This window comes from Pituophis catenifer, unplaced genomic scaffold (genome assembly GCF_029215685.1).
Source record: "Pituophis catenifer annectens isolate HBS135680 unplaced genomic scaffold, rPitCat1.0.hap2 SCAF_3, whole genome shotgun sequence".
NCBI classification, from domain to species: domain Eukaryota; kingdom Metazoa; phylum Chordata; class Lepidosauria; order Squamata; family Colubridae; genus Pituophis; species Pituophis catenifer.
In genome coordinates, this window is record NW_027256883.1 from 14,450,959 (window position 1) to 14,475,641 (window position 24,683).

Consider the following 24,683-nt stretch of genomic DNA (forward strand, 5'->3'; position numbering starts at 1 on the left):
CCTATAACGAGGGTGGCAAAGTTCAGAAATAACAGACATTTAATACTCAGATTTATTTCTGATTGGGTTCTTTTATCCTGAAACTGTCATCACAATCAACAGGGGATATATATATTTAAGTCCTACTTTTATACGTGTTACAGTTGGAATTCACTATGTAGTGAAGTCAATATTTAGAGTTAGAGGCTGTGCAATATTGGTTAGGCCCATATTCAAAATATGTATTTTATTTGTGGTAGCAATTCATTTCGATCAATGGCTGTCAATTTGATGTTTCATGGCAGGCAGACAGAAGGGAGGGAGGGAAAGAAAGAGGAAGGAAGGAAAAATGGAAGGGGGGAAGAAGGAAGGAAGGAAGGAGAGGGGAAGAAGGAAAGAAGGAAGGGAGAGAAAGGGAGAGGGAGGGAAGAGAAGGGAAGGGAAGGAAGGAAGGAGAGGGGAAGAAGGAAGGAAGGAAGGGAGAGAGTGGGGGAGGGAGGGAAGAGAAGGGAAGAGAAGGAAGGAAGGAGAGGGGAAGAAGGAAGGAAGGAGAGGGGAAGAAGGAAGGAAAGGAAGGAAGGAAGGAAGGAGAGGGGAAGAAGGAAAGAAGGAAGGGAGAGAGAGGGAGAGGGAGGCAAGGGAAGGGAAGGAAGGAGAGGGGAAGAAGGAAGGAAGGAAGGAAGGGAGAGAGAGGGGGAGGGAGGGAAGAGAAGGGAAGAGAAGGAAGGAAGGAGAGGGGAAGAAGGAAGGAAGGGGAAGAAGGAAGGAAGGAAGGAAGGAAGGAAGGAAGGAAGGAAGGAAGGAAGGAAGGAAGGAAGGAAGGAAGGAAGGATCTTCCTTCATAACTTAGAATCTGGATGTCTATGTAACCATCTTATCCTGGGACTGTGGTTATTTTTTCTGCTTGCCAGGTGGGAGGAAAATGCAGGCTGGGTACCAGTGGTGGGTTGCCCCCGGTTCAGACTGGTTCGCAAGAACCAGTAGTAAAACCAGCGGGAGGCTCTGCCCATTGACCCAGACATCATCATAGGTGATCTGTGCATGTGCATCGTGCAGGCACGATGCGAACCAGTAGTAAAGGTAAGTAGAACCCACCCCTGCTGGGTACCTATCACACTGGGGAATCCACCAATCCCTGTGATTTAATAAACTTAGGTCGAGCAAATTCCAGGAGAAAGGACAATCTCTTTCCATTCTATTTCCCAGAAAACAGCCTGGTTGTCTCCATGAAGTCACGTGGAATCGAGCAGGAGGACATCATCTCTCTCTTGTCTCTATTACTCCAGCTAAATGGGCTTTTGGATTATAAAAGATGTTTATTATGGGCTTCAGCAAATCATTTTCAGTAACGGTTTCTTTCCCTAGATTTTTTTTTTTTAAATCCTTTCTATCATTCTGTTGGGACGAAAATGTAGATTTCCTCTGATTTCCCCATCTCTCGGTCTCCAAATTAAGCCTTCCAAATTTGTATGTTGGAAGTCTTTTTTTTTTTAAGCATAAATCTAGCTCCCCTTATTTGGTGCATTAACCTCATGCAGCATTCCTCTCCTGTCGCCTAATCCAGAGACCTTGCTGCCTCTAAAATGCCAATGGAGAATTAAGTTTCCTACAGGAAGCTGGTAAAAATGACTCACCTTAACAATAGGCTACATGCTGTATAATCAGCTGGGCAGCCATATGGGCTGTATAAATAGCAAGATGGCATATTTACTGGTCTAGAAAACAGCCAGCTTAGCACATCAGACTGTAACATCTGACTGTCCATTACGGTCATTTGCAGTTTGCAGTGGCATTTTCCACTGGCACCCACAGGCTACAGTTAATGGCTTTTATGAAGAGATGAGCAGGCTAATATTCGCAGTATCATTTTTAGGATGCTGTGAACAGATTTATTGATATCCCCATTGAATAAAGCCACGGAACAGTCCCATCATGCAGGGGGGAAAAAGAATATTATATATGTGGAACAAAACAAAATAAAAAGATAACAAAAGAAAGATGACAAGTTATCCATAACTAGAGTTATTGTTGCTTTACTCTCTGTTTCGCTTCTTGGCCATCTCTCCAGCGACAAGAAAAAAAAATTGTGTTGCAATGAAATGTGTGCATTTCCATATTATGATCTAATATCTACTAACTATCAGAGGCAATTGAAACACTGAGTCAAATTACCCCAAATCCTGCTAATCCCTTCTCTTAATAACCGGGGGGAAAAAACCCCTGTAACAGCCATTGTAGAAAACTGCCAGCATTTAGCAACTTATTTGAGCGGCTAAGATAAAACTGGAAAACATGTTTATCTGCCGTAGGTATAATTACTAAATGGAAATGTTCACTTTTGTTATGACTTAATGGAAGTGTTTATTTTCAAAATGTATTGGTTGATCGGCATTAGATTGATATCAAGGGTTTTCTCACAGGACATTAAAATATAGTGATATGGTTCCATATGTTATATTAAAGCTGCTTATTTTCTTGCCAGAAGAGCTGTCAAATATCTAAATAGATATGCCTTAAGTTACTGCCTAACAAACGGCACAGAGATTACATTTATAAAATACAGGCAGTTAAAGATATATGGGCTATATTGTGGTAGCATAGGAAACTTGGTTAATGTTAAATTTGGTTGAATCATGGGGCTGGAAGAGATCTTGGCAAAGGTGGGCTTGCACATACTGTAGCAACCAGTTCGCCCAGCACCGGAAATGTGAGTGTGAGTGTGGCATCACAAAACATGACAATTCACTCGCACATGCCACTCACGCATGGGTGCAGTGTCAAAAGCACACGATATAGGACGGTATTGCGATCAGGCAGGTGGGCAAGGGTTGCCACTACCAGTTTGCCTGAACCGGCTGAATACCACCTCTGGACCTTGGAAGACTTCCAGATCAACTTCCAGCTCAGGGCAGGAATCCTTATACAATCCCAGACGAATGTCTGTCCAGTCTCTTCTTAAAAGCCTCCAGCGATGGAGCACTCACATCTCCAAGAGGGAAGTCTATTTATTTATTTATTGGTTCAATTTATATGCCGCCCTTCTCCAGAGACTCAGGGCGGCTTACAATGCGTTAAGCAATAGCCTTCATACTTTTGTATATTTATACAAAGTCAGTTTATTGCCCCCACAATCCGGGTCCTCATTTTACCTACCTCAAAAAGATGGAAGGCTGAGTCAACCTTGAGCCTGGTGAGATTTGAACTTGCAGTAATTGCAGGCAGCTGGTGCTACTTAACAGCACTTTAGTCTGCTGCGCCACCAAGGCTCTTTTTTTATGATCTATGGAGATTCTCAGTCATCCAGGCCAGGGGTGGGTTCTAGAATTTTTTACTACCAGTTCTGTGGACGTGGCTTATTTTGTGGGCGTGGCTTGTGGGGGGGATAATGTGACTGTGTGGGCGTGGCCAACTTTTTTTTCACTATTTATTTATTTATTTATTTATTTATTTATTTATATTTAAATTTATATACCGCCCTTCTCCCGAAGGATTCAGGGTGGTGAACAGCCAAAGGTAAAAAACATAGAATATAGAAATTTAAAAGCAGTTTAAAATATATGGTTTCCGCGCATTTCATCAACCGAGGTCACAGGGTAGGGGTGGGGGGGGGTGGCGGTTGTTATAAAAGAAGGTCTCAGTCTGAGGGAGGCCACTGTTCCTCAGATTGCTGGATGTGAGTCCCTCCTGGTGAAGTGAGGTCATGGGGTACAGGTGGGCTTGCTGATCACGTACTGGTTCCCTGCCACGTGGCAGCGGCCTGGCCCAAACTGCTCAATGTTATAGCCGAGGTGGCGGTTGATACCCCGAGGCTTATGGTCATAGGGGATTTTAACCTGCCATCCATCGGTGAAGCGTCTGAGGCAGCGCGGGAGTTCATGGCTTCCATGATGGCTATGGACCTGACCCAGTTAGTGCATGGCCCTACTCACACAGGGGGAAACACTCTGGACTTGGTTTTTGTCTCTGGTCAGTGGCTGAATGATCTCGATATTGGGGATATAGTGACTGATATAGTCCCAAAGGTGTTTTTTCAGGAGGCAACTGGACTTTCTTGTTTTTTTCTTTTGAAGACGTTCTGCTTCTCATCCAAGAAGCTTCTTCAGCTCTGACAGGATAGTGGGGAATGGCATATGACAGTTACCTGTCAACTGTCATACGCCATAACTGTCAACTTAGCCTCTAGTGACTTCATGGACTTGTCCATGTAGCTTCCCTAGATCAGTGCAGAAGTACTTTCCACATTCAAATACTAACTGGACCAAACTTTGCTTAGCATCCATACCAACAAAGGAACCATGAATTAGACACAAGCAAAGGTCATTTCTGTAGGTCCTAACCAATGGTGGGTTGCCCCCGGTTTGAACCGGTTCGCAAGAACCGGTAGTAAAACCAGCGGGAGGCTCTGCCCACTGACCCCGACGTCATCAGCATGCGCAGAAGCACGTGGCCCCATTGCAAACTGGTAGTAAAGGTAAGTAGAACCCATCCCTGGTCCTAACTGGAACTAGATCTGGGGGAGGGGAAGTGAAAATGAAAATTGAGAGCCACATATTTTATGAAGCTAAACCGTCTGCCTGCCAGCTCTTCGTGGCAGATGAACAATACATATCCAAAAAAGAACAGATGCTGTTGATCATGTACAGAGTTTAGTAGCCCCAGTGATGTGCTGCTAAATATTTAAGAACCGGCCCTGCCAGATCTACTGTCATCATCGCACTGTGTTAGGCATTCAGGATGAACCCTGAATAACAGAACAGAATAACAGAGTGGAAAGAAATATTGGAGGCCTTCTAGTGAAGGCAAGCCATTCCAATGATTTAATTGTTCTAACTGTCAGGAAATTCCTCCTTAGTTCTAGGTTGGATTTTTTTTTCTTTTTTTAAAATTTGATTTATATGCCGCCCTTCTCCAGAGACTCAGGGTGGCTTACAATGCGCTAAGCAATAGCCTTCATTCTTTTGTATATTTATACAAAGTCAGCTTATTGCCGCCACAACTGGGTCCTCAATTTACCTACCTTAGAAAGGATGGAAGGCTGAGTCAACCTTGAGCCTTGGCGAGATTCGAACCTGCAGTAATTGCAGGCAGCTGGTCTTAATAACAGGTTGCCTTAGACCACTGTACTACCAAGGTTCCTTAAAATCTTGATTAGTTTCCATCCATTGCTTCTTGTCCTGCCTTCAGGTCCTTTGGACAATAGGATGACCCCCTCTTCTTTCTGGCAGCCCCTCAAATATTGGAACACTGCTATCATGTCACCCCTAGTCCTTATTTTCATTAAATTAGACATACCCAATTCCAGGAACCGTTCTTTATATGTTTTAGCCTCCAGTCCCCTAATCATCTTCGTTGCTCTTCTCTACACTCTTTCTAGAGTCCCGACCACTTTTTATATCATGGTGGGTGACCAAAACTGGGTGCAATATTCTAAAATGCTAAATATTTAAGAATTGGCCCTGCCACCTGCCAGGTCCACTGTCATCATCATATCATGTTAGGTGCTGAGCCTGAACTCTATTCTCAAACAAGTCACAGAATTCCAGAAAATTTTAAAATTGGCTCTTGAGAGCCAGGGCAAGCCAGCTCCAGCATATCACTGCTTACCCCCCAAATCTTTTATACTGAAGAAAGAAAACGTTTAGAACTTTTAAAAGAAATGAACTGTGTCCCAACCAGTGGTGGGTTTCTACCAATTCGCTCCAGTTCGGGCAAACTGGTAGTGGCAGTGGCAAGAAGCTCCACCCACCCACCCAGACGTCATCACGGATGCTCTGCGCATGCACGCCCGAGCTCCAGCGGTGGGTTCCACTTACTTTTACTACCGGTTCGCAATAGGATCACGCTTGCATGCACGCTTTGTTCACCCGCGCACGCTTCTGCACATGCGCAGATCACCAATGATGACGTCGTGGTGGGTGGGCGGAGCCTCCTGGCGGTTTTACTACCAGTTCTATAGTACCAGACCGAACCGGGAGCAACCTTCCACTGGCGCGCTCATAGTTCCGAACCAGTAGCGAAGGTAAATGGGACCCACTACTGGTCCCGACGTTTAGAAAAGTACAAGACTACTATGGTCATGAACCTATGAACAAAATTTGGAATCTCTAGGATCCTAGGAAAAAGTCAGTGCATTGAAATAGATGGCCATTTTGCTTTAGGAAGTATTTTTTTGAAGAAGAATGTAAACACATCTAGCCAAGAATATTACATTAGGCTCGATATATAGAATTAAAGACTCATGTCTGCATGATCATTGATCTAGATAGAGAATTGCTTTTATTCTTCAGGCGGGGTGTTAATTATGTTTCTGTAAAAATCTTCTTGTAATTGGAATTTTTTATTTGGATTCTTTATCTTGTTACAATACATTTTTGTGGGTCTGCCCAGAGCATTGTATTGATTTTTGAAGTTAACCTTAAGAAATTTGACAACTGCAATATCCCCTCATCTAGACAGCACCGGGCTTTATTGGATTCCCAGATTTTATGCTTGCATTTACATATCTAACATTAAAATGCTTTGAACAATTTACCTTTTCTTTAAGAAGGTTTGATTTTGTTTATCTGTCATGAGATTGGGCTCTCAAGCAACATGCCTCTACAGTACCTAGCAGGATATGGTACTCTTGAAATTATTTTTCTTTCTTTTTTTTTTCATTTTTTTCTTTAATCAGTGAAAAGACAACAGCAGGCCTTATCTAGAGCTTTATCTATCTGACTAAGTGGGAGGATTATTATTATTATTTATTGAATTTATATCCCGCCCTTCTCCCCGAAGGGACTCAGGGCGGTGAACAGCCGAAAATTAAAATAACATACAATATAAAAGTTAAGATAACTAAAAATAAATTAAATTGATCGGCCTCCCAATTTAAAACCCCAAGCTATACAATTAAAAAACTAACCCATAAAACCTATTCAGGACAGGCCGGCTTGCTGAAATAAAAACGTCTTCAGGGTCTTACGGAAAGTGCGGAGATCCGGGATCAGCCGTATTCCGGGAGGTAGCTCGTTCCAGAGGGCGGGTGCTCCCACAGAGAAGGCTCTCCCCCTGGGGGCCGCCAGCCGACATTGCTTGACCGACGGCACCCTGAGGAGGCCCTCTCTGTGAGAGCGTATTGGCTGGTGGGAGGTTATCGGTAGCAGAAGGATGACAGATAAGAGATCCCCTTAATGGATAGAGGCAACAGGAATGACCAAGCTGCTATTCCAACATATGACCATGGACTCATGGAAGACAAGTGCCAAATGTGCTTTTTCATGAGGCAACTGGACTTTGTTTTTTCTTTTGAAGACATTTCACTTCTCATCCAAGAAGCTTCTTCAGTTCTGACAGGATAGTGGGGAATGGAAGGATTTATACTCCTTGCAAACGGTTGGTCATTTGCATCCTTTTAGAGAGTCAAAGCACTTGGAGGCTTATCTGTGTCTTCAGGGTCACCTGAGTAGAAATCCAGTGCAATCCTCCCACACCATTCAAAGGGTGTTCATCCCAAATTGTATAGCTGTAGAGATTCTCAGTCATCATCCAGGTCATGGTTGTCCCAAAGGTTCTTTTTTCAGGAGGCAACTGGACTTTCTGGTTTTTCTTTGCAGACTAGATGCACTACTCAGGTGACCCTGAAGACACAGATAAGCCTCCAAGTACTTCAATGACCCTCTAAAAGGATGCAAATGACCAGCTATCTGCAAGGAATATAAATCCTTCCATTCCGCACTATCCTGTCAGAGCTGAAGAAGCTTCTTGGATGAGAAGCAAAACGTCTTCAAAAGAAAAAACAAGCAAGTCCAGTTTGCCTCATGAAAAAGCACCTTTGGGATAATCATGATCTGGATGACTGAAAATCTCTACAGACTATGGAAGTGAAGGTTTAAAATTTCCAGCCTTCTCTTATTCCATCACCTCCATGCATTTTCCTAACCAGCTGATCTAGCAATAAGAGTCAGGAAAGAATAGCATTAACTAGCGGAGCTCTGCATTTCACCCAATGAGTTTCTAAAATGTGCTTTGGAGCAGGCAAGAGAACAGTCATAGCAATTTTTACAACACCTTAATTCAGCCATGACTTTTCCTCCAACTGGTTTCTGAAATACTTCAGAGTGTCAGCGTTCCAGAAAAACTCCCAACTCGAAGTAAAAACTGTGAAGCAAGCATTTTTCAAAGTTCTATTTACTAGAATAGGTAAATTGGCACATCTGGGAAAACCCAAATCTGAGAGGTCCGAGTTTTCCCTCAGTAAATCAAAAACCCCAAAACCATCCCCTCACTCCTCAGTCGATCACATGCTTCAATCACCATCCGTCCCATCTCGAGACAGCACTCCGACTACTCCTTCTCCAGATGCAGGATCAGCCTGACCTCGGCCGACAGGAAGAATGCTATTATGTCTAAAGACAACCTCTCTACTAAATCCTCCCTCCTACTTTCCCACACATGAGAAGGTGGCGGCATGGAAGCTTCTGGCCTAATATGGCTTCTAAAGCTGACACAGAAATTGAATCAGAAACATCAGAGGTGGGTTTCAGCAGGTTCTGACCAGTTCTGGAGAACCAGTACTGGAAATTTTGAGTAGTTTGGAGAACCGGTAGTAAAAATGCTGACTGACCCCGCCCCCATCTATTCTCTGCCTCCCAAGTCCCAGCTGATTGGGAGGAAATGGGGATTTTGCAGTAGCCTTCCCCTGCCATACCCATCAAGCCACGCCCACCAAGCCATGCCACGCCCACCAAGCCACGCCCACAGAACCCGTAGTAAAAAAATTTGAAACTCACCACTGAGAAACATTTCCCTACTATCCAAGCAAATTATTTTTTCAATGAAGGAAAAGGCTGAAATACACCCGAGAACCTAATGAAGAACGACTTAAAATACCTATACCGGGGGTGCCAATGCTGAGCTCTTCGATGAAGGAAGAAGGGATTTAAAACATTAGTAATAATAATATTGCGCCGAAGTTCTCATTAATTAATACGTGCCCTTTGATTCATTGCCGTTGTTTCGCTCTGAATAGAAATGTAGCTATTGGTGGGTCCCAGAGATCATATAATTAATCATAAGCCATCATACGATTAACCAAAAACGTCTTTAAGCTGCAATCTTAGAGGCAGGAAACTGAGGATTAACCCAGCTCTGTAAATATTCACTTGAAAAAGCCAGGACGGGGCTCTAAAAAAGAATGAGCAGGGCTTGTAATTTTAATAAAACACCAACCCCAGCACATTAGAAATTCAAAGCGCTTTTTAACAAGATTTTCATTCTCTTCCACTTTATTAAACATACATTATCCATAGCAGCCTCTAAAGGGACTTTTCTGGTGCCTTGCTAAAATTGCCCGTTTGATCTTTCTCCCTCACTTTAAGGAGGCAAACTGGCATCATTTTTTTTTTGTCTTTTTGGCTAATAGAGGGATTTTTCTGTCCTTTGAGTCCCTTAAGAATAAGGAATGAAAAAAAAAAAAAACCAAAACCAAAACAAAACCAGACTGATTAAGCCTTCGAGGCCACTTTTTACATTTTTATTAGGAATGGCTTGTAGACGGAAAGTTGGAGATAAATGGGAGATAACCGGAAGATAATCAGCACATTAGGTCATGGAGTTGATTTCCACTGCATAAATGTAATCCCCTCCCACCCTTATATTTTCCATCAACTAATTCTGGTTAAATCAAAATTATTTACACAGCAGGAATTCCCCCGGGCTCTATTTAGAAGTTGTTTTCCAATGAGAGGTGACAATATTATCACGCTCTTTGGCCTCGATGGGTTCTTGAAATAATGTCTTTGTGTTTGAAACAGCAACCGGCTCTTGCATTTATATGGATCTCCACATTAGGGAAAGCTGAATAAAACATTCTGCCTGCACAAGCAAACTGTGTGAAAGGAATGATAAGGAGCGGGAGGGAGGGAGTCAAGCTATATTTTCCCTGATCTAGCAGACTGTTAGCAGCGCCCGAGAAGAAAAAACTCACAAATGGAGAGTCAGCAACGTATTCATATGATCCCAGCATCTGGTGTATTGGAGCATGCGGCCCTTAATCACAGAGGCTCCATTCAGGCATGCAATCTAATAATTTTCAGAAGCCATTGATTATGCATCTGAATATTTCTTCTCGATGGGAGCAGAGATGCCCATATCTATTGGCTCTCCGTGCCTTGGTTATTCTGCTGTTCAAAAATGGCTGAAAAGATAAAGTGGAGATAAAGATAATAATGTCAAAATAAGAGTGAAATAAGATTGCTAAACACAAATGAAAGGAGGAGGAGAGGAGGAGGAGGAGGAGGAGATGAGATAGATAGAGATAGATAGATAGATAGATAGATAGATAGATAGATAGATAGATAGATAGATAGATAGATATAGATAGATAGATAGATAGATGATAGACAGACAGATGATAGATAGATAGATAGATAGATAGATAGATAGATAGATAGATAGATAGATGATAGAAGATAGATAAATAATGATGATGATGAAGACAGACAGATAAAAAGGTAAATAAATAGATACAATAGATGATAGATAGATGGATGGATGGATGGATGGATGGATGGATGGATGATAGGTAGGTAGGTAGGTAGGTAGGTACCCTGTTTTCCCCAGAATAAGACATCCCCTGATAATAAGCCCAATCGGGCTTTTTAAGTGCATGGCAATAAGGCCAAGTGCTTATTTTAGGGTTCAAAAAAATATAAGACAGGGTCTTATTTTCGGGGAAACATGATAGATAGATGATAGAGATATAGAAGATAGACAAATAATGATGATGATGAAAGACAGACAGAAAAAAGGTAGATAAATAAATAGATGATAGATAGATAGATAGATAGATAGATAGATAGATAGATAGATAGATAGATAGATAGATAGATAATAGGTGATAGAAGATAGACAAATGATGATGAAGACAGACAGACAGATAAAAAGGTAGATAAATAAATAGATGATAGATAGATAGATAGATAGATAGATAGATAGATAGATAGATAGATAGATAGATAATAGGTGATAGAAGATAGACAAATGATGATGAAGACAGACAGACAGATAAAAAGGTAGATAAATAAATAAATAGATGATAGATAGATAGATAGATAGATAGATAGATAGATAGATAGATAGATAGATAGATAGTTAGATAGATAGATAGATAGATAGATAGATAGATAGATAGATAAAAATAATACTTTATGGAGACATTATACATACAAACACACACACACATCAAACAAATGACAGCATTGAGCCAATCTTGATTCATTTCCTCCTTAATTCTGGAAATAAGATTGGAAATTTAAAAAAGAAAATCCTGGAAGAAGGCAAATGTAAACCATATTCATATTGCAGCCAAAAAAAAATATTACACGGATGTGTCCACGTAGTCAACAAGAATCAATCATGAAAAGGAACTTTACTTTGGCCTCACAACATTGTTTGTAGCAACACAAGCCTGCCATCCATAATGGTTTGATTTTAGAATATTAAATCCTGTTTTCAGACAACACACTGAACCATCAACTAGCCAACTGCCATTTAGACTAGAATCTCTCCTAATTATATCATGTCCATTGCTGGGAGTCATGATTGAATTATAGCAGTGTATCAATGGAATAAGTCAAGAACAGGCCTTGTGCCAGAATCAGAGAAAGTTTAGCATGACTCAAGTAAAGCAAATGGGCCTTTTCACCTTGAAAAACTGGTTATATATTATGCCTTATCACTTTGCTCACTATTTTATTGCTTGCTTTCCATTAAAGGGTTTTGATTTTGCCATAAACTGCACTAATTGTATTGGAAGTAGTTGGCAGGAAAATATGATAAAATATCACTCTTGAATCAAAGGAATAGGGACAAGGTAGGGCACGTCCAACCATATCATCTACAGTTACTTCAATCAGTGTTAAAAAGACAATATGCTATATGGATAAAACCAGGAGCTCTGAATTCCATCAAGAATATGTTTTATATATTGAAATTAACTTTCCTTCCTTCCTTTTCCTTCCTTCCTTTTCCTTCCTTCCTTTTCCTTCCTTCCTTCCCTCCTTCCTTCCTTCCTTCCTTTTCCTTCCTTCCTTCCCTCCTTCCTTCCTCCTTCCTTCCATCCTTCCTTCCTTCCTTCCATTCATCCATCCTTCCATAATTTAGAATAACTGTAATATTTTCATTGAGTTGAATATTCTGGGCATGGAAGTAGAATGTCACTAGTAAAATTCAATAAAATCAACAGAGTTATAGGTAGACCTCAACTTACAACAGTTCATTTAGTGATCATTCGAAGTTACAATGGCACTGAAAAAAGTGATTTATGACCATTTTTCACATTTACGACCATTGCAGTATCCCCATAGTACATCATCAAAATTTAGATGCTTGGCAACTGGTTCATATTTATGATGGTCGCAATGGGGTGGGATCACGTGATCCCCTTCTGTGGCCTTCTGACAAGCAAAGTCAAAGCCAGATTCACTGAACAAGCATGTTACAACTTAACAACTGCAGTGATTCAACTTAACAACTGTGACACAAAAGGTCATAAAATGGGGCAAAATTCACTTAACAAAAGTCTCACTTAACAACAAAAATGTGGGGCTCAATTGTGATCGTAAATCAGGGACTACCTGTATAAATATCTTATCTGAGAAAATATTGTCAAAGTGGAATTGAATGGGAAGTAATTCATGTATGGATCAGGGGTGGATTCTACTTACCTTTACTTTACTTTACTTTTTACTTACTTTACTTTTATTTGATTTGTATACTGCCCTACTCCCAAAGGACTCAGGGCGGTGAACAGCCAACAATATAATACATACATACAAAATTTAAAAAGCAGATTTTAAAAACGAATTAAATAGTTTGGCCCAGACAGATTAAAACTCCAATCAATTTAAAACAAATTTAAACTTTGAGGATTAAAAATATTAAAAATATTAAAATATTAAAATTGTTTAAAAAGAGGGAAAAAGTTAGGCCAGGCCCGCCTGGTGAAATAAAAAGGTCTTGAGAGCACAGCGGAAGGTGCGCAGATCCAGGATCCTCCGTATCTCCGGGGGGAGCTCGTTCCAGATAGTAGGTGCCCCCACAGAGAAGGCTCTCCCCCTGGGGGCCGCCAGTCGACATTGTTTGGCCGACGGCACCCGGAGGAGCCCCTCTCTATGAGAGCGTACCAGCCGGTGGGAGTCTATTGGTGGTAGTAGGCGGTCCCGCAAGTACCGCTTACTACCAGTTCGCAATGGGACTGCATGCGCAGAAGCTTCCTGACAACATCCGGGTTGGTGGGCAGAGCCTCCCACCAGTTTTACTATCGGTTCTTGTGAACCGGTCCAAACCGGGGGCAACCCACCACTGGTATAGATATCATGTCCACTAAGATTAGTATCTTCTACTCTTCATTTCCACTAGCTGTGTACCATTAAATGCAATTTGCTGGTGAAAAATTGCTCGCTTTCGTTCACACACTGTCCCCTGATTGTCTCATCACAGTTAGGACTGGAAAAAGGCAAGAGGCTATGATCTTTATAGATATATAGAGGGGAAAAAAATGTCTCGTTGGAGCAATAATGTAAAAACAGATCTTGGTTCAGTTCAGTAGTTGTAAAACAAAGCAAAAAAAATATGGAGCTACCGGTAACATCAGTCATTATCTAACCTGGTGGTTTGGGTTGACTGCTTTTCTGTATCATGGAAGTGGCCAAGATCCAGTGAAATTTCATGGACTGTGAAATATGAGACGACTCTCATTAACATCAGTCAGTGAAGCATTTGGCATATATTAAGTTGTAGTAGGACTCCTAAACTCCTAATAGGACCATGGAAACATCCACTCCAGTTGTGGGTTACGCCCGGTTCGCACCGGTTCTATAGAACCGGTAGTAAAACTGGTGGGAGGCTCCGCCCACCGACCCCAACATCATTAAATGCTTCTGCGCATGTGCAGAAGCTTCTGCGCTTGCGCAGAAGAGTGTGCACACAGCCCCGCTGCGAACCGGTAGTAAAGGTAAGTAGAACCCACTCCTTATCCACTCCCACTTTCATTGTCTAAATCTTCAGGGTTTTGACTGGGGTTATCAATATCAGTTCTGGGCCAGTAAACTGAGGAGTGAAACATAGATTGTGCTGACCAAACAGAATTAGACTGGCCTAAGCTAACATAAAGGGACGCAGTAGCTCAGTGGCTAGGATGCTGAGCTTGTCGATCGAAAGGCCGACAGTTCAGCGGTTCGAATCCCTAGTGCTGCGTAACGGGGTGAGCATCCGTTACTTGTCCCAGCTTCTACCAACCTAGCAGTTCAAAAGCTTGTAAAAAATGGAAGTAGAAAAATAGAGACCACCTTGGGTGGGAAGATAATAGTGTTCCGTACGCCTTTGGCATTTAGTCATGCCGGCCACATGACCACGGAGACGTCTTCGGACAGCACTGGCCCTTCGGCTTTGAAACGGAGATGAGCACCGCCCCCTAGAGTAAGGAACGACTAGCACATATGTGCGAGGGGAACTTTTACCTTTAAACTAACATAAGAATCACTGCTTCTAATATTCCTAGATAGAATGATCTTTCAGGCTTACTTAGAAATTCTGCCTTCAAAATCTTTTGGCGAAAAAAGGTGCAGACCTTAGATGGGGATGCCTTCTGTTATTTGGGGAGGGAAAGTGCTTTGATTGTTTTTGAGATAGAAGTCTCCCTTTCTGAAGAAGCTTCTTGGAGGAGAAATGAAACGTTCTTGGGGGGGGGGAACCAAGAAAATCCAGTTATCTTTTGGAAAAGCACCTGTAAAAAGTTCATCCGAGTTGAGAAGTATTAAAAAAGGCAGGATAAAATATTTCCCTTGAAAGAAATAAAAATCTTAAGGGAGACAGAAACTCAGTCCCAGTTCCCTGCCCCCAAGCAGATACTAAGCTGAGGCCAGCTTTCAGAAATGCAGATTTGGTAATCCATTACTCCCTGCAGCGAGGTCTGAACAAAGGTAGGGTTAGCCCTCAGACACAATAGGAATTGCCCAACAAGCCTCTTCATTGCATCAGCCAAACTTCAACCAAGCTTAGCTCAGACAAACTCCTAGGATTTGTACATGGCCCCATGGGAGTCTGACAACGGCCAATAGAATACATGTTCTTGCACAGGAACAGGAAGCTCAAGTTCAAAGCCCAAGAGAAGGTATAAAAACCGCTCACTCTCAACTCCCATCTAGCCAGCTACCCAGAACCCATGTGCTTTGTGGTTCTGCTTCATCATTAAACCATCTTTCCAATCACCTTCCATGTTTCCAGTGTCTTTCTCCCGGCTTGGAACTGAACCAGATGGATATATCTCCCAACACACCTTTGGGACAACCATGGCCTGAGTGACTCAGAATCTCTATAGACATTTGAGATAGAAAGAATCTATCTAAAATCTTAGTGTTCTTGTTTCTTTATTTCTTCTCTGCCTCTGGATTAGAATGGTGTCACTGCATTCTTCCGTACTGAGTTTCACATCACATGCACTGATCCTCTGCATGAGATCTGGGATGATTTTGAACCAGTAGGTATCATCTTTGACCATTATCCTGGTTATTACAACAGAGCTGTGGTGGCACAATGGTTAGAATGCAATATTGCAGGCTAATTTTGCCCACAGCCAGGAGTTCGATCCTGACCGGATCTGTTGACTTTACCTTCTATCCTTCCGAGGTTGGTAAAATGAGGACCCACATTGTTGGGGGCAATACGCTGATGTTGTAAACCACTCAGAGAGTGCTGTAAAGCACGGTGGAGCAGTATATAAGACAAAGTGCTATTGCTATTGTGCTAACTGTCATGTAATTTCAGGATAGAGAGTAAGTTGTCTCAATGCTGCTGTCATGTTGGGAGTACATAATAACCATGACTCATTACTCTACCTCTGAATTAGCCACCCTCTCCCTTCCTACATCATTGTCTAACTACATCTTGTAGGGAAACAAAACCCAATGAGTAATTTAATATATCAGACATGAAATATAAATCCCAACATTTGGAAATGGTTGGGTGGCACCTCTTACCAGGGAAGTGATCATCATTGTAGACAGTGGAACATCAACTAAAATACTTTTATTGAAGACAGGGTCTGCTGCAGACAGTATATGGTGTCAGATGATCTAATGATCTATCTGATTAATACCTTGGGAAGGAACCCTCTGTTTATAAGAAAATTGCTGTCAGAAAGCTATTGTTCTGCCTCTCCCTAACTTGAATTAGATCAGGGCTTGGCAACCTTAAACACTCAGAGCCACAAAGGCCTAACCGGAAGCCCTCCGTTCAATCCTGGAGCCAATCGGAAGTCCGGTTCCCCCACCATAGAGTCTTCTCCTCGGGCGGCGTCCTTTTTCCTCTACCTATCCTAAACAAAAGCCCTATGAGCAGGGCCGGATTTAGATGAAAAGAGGCCCTAGGCTATTCCACTTATGAGGCCCTTTCACCTATAGTGAAAGTGTAATTTTAATTTTGCTAACAATTTGAATGTAGGCCCCTCTTGATCTTGAGGCCCTAGGCTGAAGCCTAGTTAGCCTATAGGAAAATCCGACCCTGCCTATGAGTTGTGGAGCTGATTGGCGACAGGGAGCCGCAGTAAAGGGATGAAAGAGCCACATGCGGCTCCAGAGCTGCAGATTGCAGACCCCTGAGTTAGATTCAGGAGCTGGTGTTGTCCTCTTTACCTTAATGGTTATGAGTAAGAATACAGATAAGGATCAGACAAGAGTGATTAACCATAACAATGGTGCAATCCTCAAAGCTCTGCTAAGTAAATTGTTTTAAGCACGCCAATCAAGTAATACACACATTGTCTTGGCTGGCTAAAACTCTTTTCTGCACAGGTGGCTCTGTGGCGTATGCAAGTCTCTGTCTCTCTCTTCGTCTGTGTGAGCCTGTCTCTGTGTCTCACTGTGGGCTGGGAAAGCCCTCCCTTATATACTTCAAGAATATCCGTTGGAAAAGCCCGGGAAAACTTGAAATCAATTACTGCGGCATGATTGGCCAGTTCAAACTTACAAGCTGATACCCAATCAATAATCACAGCTAATCCTGGACTTCCGGTCTGGCTTCCATCGCCACCAGATGGTCCTCCGTGACCGCCAGCCCCGTTGCCTGTAAAGAGCCGCCTTTACATCTGAAAGGCGGCTCGAAAAACTCCATTTCCTGATGGAAATATGAGCCAGAGCAGGCGAGGGCAGGTAGAGCCCTCTGCGAAGTCCCCAGAGTTTTTTTTTTTTTTACTCTTGGGGACGAGCAGAGCGGGGCTCCCTATTTTCGCTCACCGCTGCTCCGGGCTTCGGGAGGACTCTGCCTTTTTGCAGAGCTAGGCACTGGGACCAAACCAACTAATAAAATAACAGATGGTTCAGTTAAAGAGAGCGAGATTTGTACCTGGGACCCTAAACCGCAAGTATTTTTAATGATTTTACAAGTGTTTCTAACTGAACGGAAAAAATAAGTTTAAAATGGTGACTGCTGAGGCTTGAGAAGAAAGCCAAAAGTAAAAGTCCTTCCGTAATAAGCTACACAGTAGCGAAATATACAGTGCCGGCTAGACTAGAAGGAAAATATCCATTTTAAGTTTCTTTTTTTTTGGAGATCTGTATTTGATCTTGTTTGGGGAGAAGTTTTCTTTAAAAAAAAAAAGAGCTTTTTTGTGTGGCAGGATGGCTGACAAACAAGCAGTGGGGGGGTGTTCCCCCATCCACAATTAGTTGAACAAGCTCTGAGCCTACAGACTCTGCAGAATGGTTTTAATTTAAAAGAATTTCTTCAGGAGGAAATGGCAAAATATCATGAGACTATGAACCAGAAATTGGAGAAATTAAGGCAGGAAATTAAACAAATGATACAACTAAAGTATGATAATCTGCAACGAAAGATTGTAACAGTGACTAATGCTTTTTCAGAAGTTGTTATAAAGATGGATACAAATATCAAATTATTAGAGTCTAAAATGGAGGAAGTTGATGATAAGATTTATAATTTGGACAATAAAATACAAAGAATTGAAAATGATTTGATAAATATTCAAGACAATAGTTTAGAAGTAAAGTCTAAAAAGGAAGCTGGTCACGAGACTTACAATGCAGAAGATATAAAGCAAGGGATTGAAAGAGAAGTTGTAATGATGCAATACAGGCTCACAGAATTTACGGTCAGAATGAGAGGATTACAGGAAAATAATAGAGATGATCTAAGAAAAATATCTGCTCAAGTTCTGGCTGGGATTTTAAAGGTTCATCCTGAGGAGGTATCTTGTAAGATTGACAAGGCCTATAGAGTAAATTCTTGGATTGCAAAGCAAAGGCAACTGCCTAGAGATGTGGTGATTTACTTCACAGATAAAGAAATAAGAAATGATATTGTGCAAAAATCCTTTAATTCTACTCCACAATTTTATGGAAGAAAGATCTGGATATATAAAGAATTGCCGCCTAAGATGTTAAAAGATAGAAAGAAATTTGAACTTTTGGTGACTGAGCTAAAAAAACAAAATATTTCATTCAGGTGGGATGTTCCAGTTGGTATAATATTGAGATATCAAGGAGAAAGATATCAGCTAAATACTGTTGAAAAAGCGGAAGAATTTTACTACAAGGTCCTCAAAAAGCAAAATCAACAAGAGATAGAAATTCAAGAAAAGCAGAAGGAGGTGGAAGTAATGAAGAAACAACAAGTTACAGAGGTCTCTACAGATGAGCCGCTTTTGGATTCTCTTTCAGAGGTCTCAGCTGGACCATTTAATACAAGAGAGGCGCTTTGGATTCTAATGTAATGACTTATCAAGTCACAAACCAGCATGGAAATCAATCAGTTGATATACAATTTATAGAACCAGAATGGAGATTTAAGCCACAAAAGCGAAACCAACAAGATCAAGTTATAGATCAGCTTGAAAACCAAATAGTTGATATACAATCTACAGAAAGGAATTCAGGATGGAGATCCAACCCACAAAAAGTTAAAAGAAGAAGAAGCAGGTCTCACAAAAACAAAAACTTTTAAACTAAACAACAGTGTAATGCCAGTTATTTAAGAGTTGATTGAATACATGAAAAGATAGCTGAGGCAAAGTATTGGTTTATATTATCCTGAGGAGAGTGACAGACTTCTGCAGTGCTGTACTTTTGGGATGTGAAAAGGGCCTTAAACTGAATGGATTGGAACTATCTTTTTTTGGATTCTTTGATAAATATATTACGTTTATGCTGAGTTACAAGGCAAGAGAGTTATGGGATTGGGGCACGCAAAAGATCTGGTTGTTACCCTATTACGGTGGTTGGAATTAATAATTTGGATAAAAGACACCTCTACAGACACTATATGGAATACAAATACAAAGTCACTCAGGTGGTTGTTGTTGTTTTTTTATTATGAAGATATTTGCTATTGATGGGGGTAGATGGTAATTGAAGATACCGAACATACTGTTGGAATTAGGATGTGATGTTACCCTAATATGGGTGATGGAGTTTATAATCTAGTTGAAAGACATTACAGAAGATATTATATGGATTACAAGCCTAAAGTCTTTTTAAGAGGATTTTATTTACATAAGGGAATATTTTTTTAGTGGAGTGGGCAGAAGAATAAAGATAATAAGAATTATTAAGTATGGTAGTCTTGTAGGAAAGTGGGTGGAGACAGGTTAGTTTATTGATTGTTTAGTTTAAGAAAAGGGATATTATGTTTAGATATGAATATATGTAAAAGATTTGAGTTAAGAGATATAACAATGGGGGTGAAGGAAATGGGTAGACTATGAACTGAATAAATGTTAAATTAGGATTTATTATATAGTTTTATAGCGGAAGGTTGTTTTTAAATGATAGATTAATATACATAAAAGATTTGATTTATTATTATGCTAAATTAGGAGTTATTATATAATGTTATAGTAGAAAGTCATTTTGAAATGTATAGTATAAGGGGGATATGATAATCTTATTAGAAAGAAAGGGTCAGCATATGGGGATGGAGTAAGGGGATGGTAAAGTATTATATAATCTGTTATGAATTTGGGTTTTATTATGAAGAAATCACAGGGGGAGGGGAGGGTGCGGGAGGGTTAGGGAGGAGGGGGGGAAAAAGGGGGGGAAATTTTGTATTTGAAAAACTTTTTCAATAAAAAAAAATAATAATCACAGCTAATCCTGAGAGAATTTATCTCTCACAACATAATAGAGAATTATTTAGCCACGATTCAGAAAGGCGTCTACACAGAGAGGACAGTCCACAGGTTCTCATGTCTGAGTTTCTCTGCAGTATCTGACTTCCTTTGCATTGATCTCCCACAGAAAATCAGAACAGTTGAGAACTACATCAGCAACTCATTCATCTGCCAGCTCAAAGTAAAGCTACGAAGATAAAAGCACCCTCAGCTCGAGCAACTGAGGTCTTCAACGCCATGTCATTCAGGCTTTCTTGTCAGTGACACGGAAGTGGTTGGCAGTTGCATTCTTTCAGAATGTATTTATTTCTTTAGAATTTAGAACTAAGGAGAAATTTCCTGACAGTTAGAACCATTAATCTGTGGAAAAAAGTTGCCTTGTTCCACAAGGCATAATCCAAAATTGGATAATCAATTTAATTTAATTTAATTTAATTTAATTTAATTTAATTTAATTTAATTTAATTTAATTTAATTTAATTTAATTTAATTTAATTTAATTTAATTTAATTTAATTTAATTTAATTTAATTTAATTTAATTTAATTTAATTTAATTTAATTTAATTTAATTTAATTATTTAATTTAATTTAATTTAATTTAATTTAATTTAATTTAATTTAATTTAATTTAATTTAATTTAATTTCCAATTTATATACCGCCCTTCTCCCTGAGGACTCAGGGCGGTGTACAGCCAAGATAAGAACATAGAATACAAATATTAAAAACAGTTAAAAATATATATAAATTTGGCCCAAAAGTTAAGAAATCACAGACTGATTAAAAGAATTTAAAAATTTCTTCTTAAGCCAGCCCAGTTTGCTGGAAAAGATGGGTTTTAAGGGCACGACGGAAGGCATTGAGGTCATGGATTCTCCTTATCTCAGGGGGCAACTGATTCCAGAGGGTAGGAGACCCCACAGAGAAGGCCCTCCCCCTGGGGGTCACCAGCCTACATTGTTTGGCTGATGGCACCCTGAGGAGGCCCTCTCTGTGGGAGCGCACGGGTCGATGGGAGGTCGTCAGTTGTCTGAAGTGGTGTAGGGTTTCCTGCCTAAGCAGGGGGTTGGACTAGAAGACCTCCAAGGTCCCTTCCAACTCTGTTATTCCTATTCCTATTCCTATTCCTATTCCTATTCCTATTCCTATTCTATTCCTATTCTAGTCTGTCTGTCTGTCTGTCTGTCTGTCTATCTATCTATCTATTTATTTTTAGCATGCAAACCTCTAAATTTCCACCCAGTGTGATTGATCCGAACTGTCCCTTAAAGCAGACACTGGGCATTAACCAGGCGGAAGACTACATTGTGAAGATGCCATTCCTATCTCTCTCACCTTAATGATGAAACTCCCAAGAATCAATTTGGTGTAGTGGCTAAGGTGCTAGACTAGAAATCAGAAGTCTGTGAGTTTGAATCTGTATGTGGGTGCCTTGACTTTTGGGCCAGTCATTCCATGTTTGATAAAGGAAAGGAAAGAGAGAAAGAAAGAAAGAAAGAAAGAAGCGGAAGGACACTGCCATGCTTGGGAACAGAGCAATGTCACCTATAGAAGCCCCCCAAAAAAGTCTCAAGCACCTGTTTATACTAAACTTGTTTATACTAAAACTCACCTGTGTCTACATTTGGCGTGGCTTATTTACAAATTGCTGCATTCAACAAATGCATTCAGTGTGACCGTCCTCCATCTCTGCTGAGTCACAATAATCAATTCAAGAAGCACCGCTGACTTTCTTTGTCATTATGAATGTTGTTCAGCCAAACACTGAGCATCTGCTTTTTATCATGTTGTATATTTTTGGGTACCAATGCTTTTTTTAAAAAAAAAAAAAGTGTGCAAACAAAAGCTGGAAAAGGTGAATTGACCAGAGGTATATTTGTGCTCAAAAATATTCACGCATCCTGTTTTGTAAAAATGTGACCCAACAGTCACATCCGAATTTGTCATTTATGGGGCACAACTGTTGCTTACAGGCTTGTGGTATTATTGCTTATCTGTAGCTCTGCCCCTGCAGTGCAGTTTTGACTCTTTTATTACTTCTTTCTGAATACAGCAAAGAGATTTATGCGACCGTTTTCTCTTTTTTTCAGTTTCTTTTTATTGCTTTTACTATGCAGAAATTTAAAAAAAAAAGGATGGAAAAAAAAGCAATAATGATAAAAAGGAAGGTCAAGAAAAAAAGGACATGTCAAAAACATATGTTCATACATATAGATTAATTTTAGGGCCTTTATCCAAACTGGATAATACCAGTCGGTCTTTCGATTATCTCAGAGAGCAAATGCATTTCATCAATCCAAAATTGTAAGTAAAGCTGCCCTCCGCTGCAGCAAAATAATCTTCATAGCAAAATCATAGTTTTATATAAATCCATAGGTACTTGGACCAGAATCACTTGCTGAATTATTGTGCTAAGAAAATTCAAATTTACAAACTCTTAACTTCAGGCATTCACTATGTTTTTTTTTCTTTTAGCAGCCTCTATTACAGGGGTGTCAAACTTGATTTCATTGAGGGCCACATTAGGGTTGTGTTTGACCTCGGGGGTGTGGGGGTGAGTGTGGCCAAAGTGGGCTTGGCCTGCTCAATGTCACTCATGTCGAGGGTGCCTGTGGCAACCTAAGTGCTCTGCCAGCGAAAACAGGCTCCCGACCTCCATTTCCGGCTGTGAAAGCCTCCTGCAACCCTCTGCCGGCGATAACAGAGCTTGGGAGGGCACTCCATTTTCACTGGCAGAGGGTTGCAGGAGGCTTTTACAGCCGGAAAGGGAGCTCAGGAGACCGTTTTCGCTGGCAGCGGCACCTCAGGCCTGTCCTTCACTGTTTCCAGGGTGGCCTCATGAACCAGATCTAAGCACCCTATAGGCCGGATCTGACCCCGGGCCTTGAGTTTGGCACCCCTGCTCTATTGCCTTCATTCTCTTAAACCTAGAAAAAGGGGCTCCAGAAAACATCACCCCAACTGTGATCTAAACAGTAACAGAACCTTGGAGGTCATCTAGTCCAACTCCCTGCTTACTCAGAAGACCTGTACTAGGGATTTGAACCACCAAACTGCCTACCTTTCTGATCGACAAGCTCAGTGTCTTAGCCACTGAGCTACCTAGTCATCTCTTTGACTAAATGTCATCTTCAGTGCATAGCTAAATGTTTAGGGAGATTCTCAGTCATCCAGGTCCTGGTTGTTCCAAAGATGCTTTTTCAAAAGGCAACTGGACTTTGTTTGTCCTTGAAGATGTTTTGCTTCTCATCCAAGAAGCTTATTCAGTTCTCTGTCCTTTCAGGAGCTCCAAGATGGTTCCACACCCATTTGCACTATTACCGTGACCCTGAGAGCACAGATAAACCTCCAAATGGCTTCAATGACTCTAGGAAAGAGTGTTCATGACCAGATGAATATAATATAATATAATATAATATAATATAATATAATATAATATAATATAATATAATATAATATAATATAATATAATATAATATAATATAATATAATATAATATAATATAATATAATATAATATAATATAATATAATATAATATAATATAATAATATTTTTAAAAAAAATTAAAAAATTTGATATTGATTTTAATTGAAATGTTTTAAATTATGGGCCAAACTTTATTTAATTATTTTAAATCTATTTTAACTTTTGTGTACAAATGTTTTATTTTGGCTATTCACCGCCCTGAGTCCGAAAGGAGAAGGGCGGTATAGAAATCTGAAAAAAAAATATATAATATAATATAATATAATATAATATAATATAATATAATATAATATAATATAATATAATATAATATAATATAATATAATATAATATAATATAATATAATATAATATAATATAATATAATATAATTAATATAATATAATATAATATAATATAATATAATATAATATAATATAATTAATATAATATAATATAATATAATATATTATTATTATATTATATTATATTATATTATATTATATTATATTATATTATATTATATTATATTATATTATATTATATTATATTATATTATATTATATTATATTATATTATATTATATTATATTATATTATTATTATATTATATAAAAGGATAAGTGGAAGGATCTTAATACAAATTCTCCACCATTCAGTCAGAACTGAAGAAGCTTCCTGAATGAGAAGCAAAAAGATCTTCAAGGAAAAATAAAGTCCAGTTGCCTTTTGAAAAATTCAAGACTCTCCATCAGCAAGTAAACTCTTCAAAAACAGAACAAGATGAGATTGATTTGGTATGATGGGAGAAGACAGCAAAAGAAACAACAGAATAACATAATTAGAAGGGGCCTTGGAGATCTTCTGGTCCAAACCCCTGTTCAAGCAGGAAACCCTAAACCATTTCAGACAAATGGTTGTCCAATTTTTTTCTTAAAAACCTCCAGTGTTGGAGCACCTACAACTTCTGTAGGCAAGTCAGTCCACTGATTAATTGTTCTGTCAGGAAATTTCTCCCTAGTTCTAGGTTGCTTCCCTCTTTGACGAGTTTCCATCCATTGCTTCGGTTTTCTGTT